Here is a 3,732-nt window from a genome sequence, read left to right as displayed (position 1 = left end):
CTCTGCAGTCCGATGAAGGGTGAGGTCGAAAAGATGCTACTGAAAATTGCGGAAGGGGAGTTGGTCTTATATCTGTCAGGAGACGTTGGACCAAATATGAAAACAAGATAATGCTACCCCCAAACAGCAGGTCCTCTGATTACATCCAACAGAAAACAGGTGACCAGGTTTTTGTCATGATAGGCTGTGTGGTAGGCAGGCCGGAAAGGTGGACCCAAGAGCAGGACTCAAAACCGGGAGGTTTAACTCAAAACGCAGCTTTATTGCTGGAAAAATCTCCTCATAAATAAAACTTACAAAAACAAAACAAAAACTCTGAACAGAGGAACTAAGGACAGCACAGAAGTCTTAGCAGTTCAGGTGGCCGACTTGGAGGCCAGCAACAGAGACGAAACAGTTCTGGAGGCCGACCGCGGGGAAGGCAGCGGCAGCAGCGAAAAAGGTCCGGAGGCCGTCTGCTGCCATCTGCTGCACAGGGCAGTGGCTCTGGTCAGCAACAGCAGGATGCAGTCCTTAGCTGGCCGAATGAGCTCACTAGAGCTTCCAGCAGAGGATGGAGGTAGCAGAGTTAACTCCTGAGCTCTCAGCAGGGACCAATCGCTGAGACAACCCGGATGAGCTCCCAGGAAAAACAGGTTGCGCTGGCTTCTTCGTCTCCAGGGGTCCAGATTTAGCTGAGAGATGAAACTCAGCATCTGGGGAGGCCCTGAAGAGCGTAACAGTCTCCAAATAGGCCAGCTCATGAGAAACAACAAAAGTCTTAGTAGGGCTATCTCCCTTCTTAGAATGAGTGGGTGGAGATGGTGGCTAAATAGACAGTGGACCTGAGCTGATAACTGCAGGCTGGACTGAACTGATGACAAACAGGTGCAGAGGTGCAGGCCGTGCTAATGGCTGAGAGATTGACTGAAAGTATGTAACACATGAAACACAGAGAAGACAGTGACTTAAACTAGAGACCAGAACAAAAAATAAAGTCAAGCGAACAAAACCAAGAATAACCAATAACCAGGAAATAGAATTTAAATTGTAGTGAGGAGCCCAGCCGAGGCTCCAAACTTTGTTTCAGGTCCCAAAGTCAAACGAACGCTGCGGCATTACTGAGAGTTAAAAACTGTCAAAATTCTTTCATCTTTAATAAAATGATAAGCATTGCTGCTTTACCAGGTGTAACAGTGAAGTTTAACATCCAGGCAAAAACAGAATGGATTAAATTCAACAGAGTTAGAAGTTACTAGGAAGTTAGCTTGCTAGTTTCCACCTAAACATGATGTTCTGACTGAAAGATTTCTGAAAAATTGAAACATTTAAAACCCGTTCATCAACAGTGCACCTTATAATCCGGTGCACCTTATGGTCCGAAAAATACGGTACTTCTTTTCCATGATGGACTTTGGGAGAAGTTCCATACTACAGTGTGCAATTTAAGGACAGGCTCCAGTCTGAATTAAAAGTTTGACCCCACCAACTTCCTGTTACAGTGATTACCATAAAAAAAGTTATTGAAATGGACAGAGAAGAATGCTTGAGGGGAGTTGAGCAGCCTCAAATATCTGATGGTGTGAGTGAAGAAGATATCATGGAGCTGAGGGAACTGTTTATGTTCTGTTTTAACATAAACGGTTAAAGTTCCCAGGATGATTCTGATACATTTTGTGTATCAAAAAGAGGAAAATACCATTTTTGGAACAGAATAACACTCTGTTCATTGTTCATTGTTTAAAGTTCATAAAAATACCACAAAGAGAACAAATTGTTATCCAATGTGCATAACCCTGACCATCACCCTCACCTCTTACTGGCGATACAGACAGACACTAAAGCCCCTTTGCTAAAGGATAGATAGGGGAAATCTTTCATACCATGTGTTAGTACTCTCTGGCATGGTCCCTCTGTCTCTCTGGCTGGTTCACACTGGCTACAGGTTTTGTTGGTTTTCTCCTTCTCTCTGCCTGGCCGGAGCTTGTTACAGGTTCTTGCTCTTGGCCCACGCACCTGTGATTATCACCACCTGCTGCTGATCTGGCTGAGCTCCCCAGCTGCTATTTAAGGCAGTGGCACAGAGCAGCTCACCGCTGGAATATTGAATCTCCTGAGGTCGTGCTCTCGGCTTCATCTAAAGATCTCCCTGTGTATATTTGCCTATGGAACTGATTGTTGAATTCTGTGTGTACATACCCCCCTCCTGGAGCAGATTATGGACCCTTTCTGTGTGTGGCAGCATGAGTGGAGTTTTGGAGCGAGTGCGGCTGAAGAGGAGTGAGTGTGTGTGGATTACCCCCTCTCCCTTGAGCCCTGGACCCCCCTCCCAACTCACTGTACATATATGTAGCACTGTTGTTTGCAAAGAACTCTGCGCGTGAATCCATCCAATAGCCATGACACCCTCTATAATATAACATATCTATCTGGCAGAAAAGCATCTCCCAGATACTACTACTACTAATAATAGTGGATAACCATTTCAACTTCTGCAACAAAATAATTTCATTTAATGTAGAAACAACCAGTCCCGAGGTGAGAAAGACATGTACCCAAAATGTGTGCAGGCAGATACCTAGACCCAGCTGAGGGTTCCTGCATTTCCTCATTTATTGGTCTACAATTAATGTTAATGTATTAATGTGCTCAATGTTTTTTTAAGAATGAATTTTTCCTGTTTGCTTTTAATTTTAATTTTTAACAGATACTTTTGTGGTTTGTGCATAGTATGATTTACATAGTGTGACTCACAGTTAGAGGACCATCAATTTTAACAATGCCATGAAGATCTGGGTGAGTCATAGCCTTCAATTCTATAAAATTGCAAACATGGAAGGGCAACCAGCAGATGAAGAATGTAAAAATGATGGAGAAAATGATTCCGTTTCCTTGTGTCAAGATCCTCTCTCGATTTCTCTGATGCTTTTGTTACTCAGCTGTAAAAAATAAACACAATTGACTCCAAAACACGTGTGATGCAACCTTTTAAAGCACGCTGGCTCCACTATATAAGACACTTCATTGTAAGTGTGCATAGTATATATGATTGCACAGAATTTATGTGAGTAATTATGATTACATATCTTGTGTATACAGGTATATATGTCATAATAAAATCCATTTCCACTAGCCTACACATAATTTCATATCCTCAATGCCTGGCTCTTTTAACCTTTGAGCAACAACATCTATCTTGCTTAATATTTCCACACTTGTTCTTGACATGTGCATTACACGGATGCCTATGGCCACTTAAGAGACAAGTATTACCAGGAATGGGATCACAAAGCCCACGACATTAGCTGAGCTTTGCAGACTGTCCTCTTGTTGTGTGGCCACACCACCACCCAGATGGACAAATAACAATCCAGACATCCAGGCTGTCAGAAAGAAGATACTGACAAACATGTTGACTACACTCACAAAAGTGTTGAGCTTGCACATGAATTCTCCAAAATGCCACTGCTGACTCTAAGAGAGAGAAATGATCGAAAAAATAAGGAAGGCCGTGAAGAGGAAGTCAGCTATGGCCAGGTTGAGAAACCAAACCGAGTCAACTGTTTTCTGCATTTTGAATCCTGCCACGTAGATAACAAGGCCATTGCCCAGAGTTCCAGCTATAAATATCACACAGTAGATGACAATGGAGGCTGTTTGTATGTGTGTGAAAGCTGCATCTTGTTCAGGTGACTGAATTGCATTGAAAGTGATGTTATCTAAAAGCAAAAAATGTTTTATTAAACAAATCAT

At 42.7% G+C, this 3,732-nt stretch overlaps 1 pseudogene; it reads right to left on the bottom strand.

Moving 5' to 3' along the window:
- Positions 1-356: 356 nt before the first annotated feature.
- Positions 357-3,732, bottom strand: LOC148100513 (chemerin-like receptor 1; annotated as a pseudogene).

This window comes from Neolamprologus brichardi, chromosome 11, assembly GCF_056152115.1.
Source record: "Neolamprologus brichardi isolate AB-2024 chromosome 11, ASM5615211v1, whole genome shotgun sequence".
Taxonomy (NCBI): Eukaryota; Metazoa; Chordata; class Actinopteri; order Cichliformes; family Cichlidae; genus Neolamprologus; species Neolamprologus brichardi.
The sequence above is the reverse complement of the archived record's forward strand: the minus strand, read 5'-3'. Positions and strand labels throughout refer to the sequence as shown.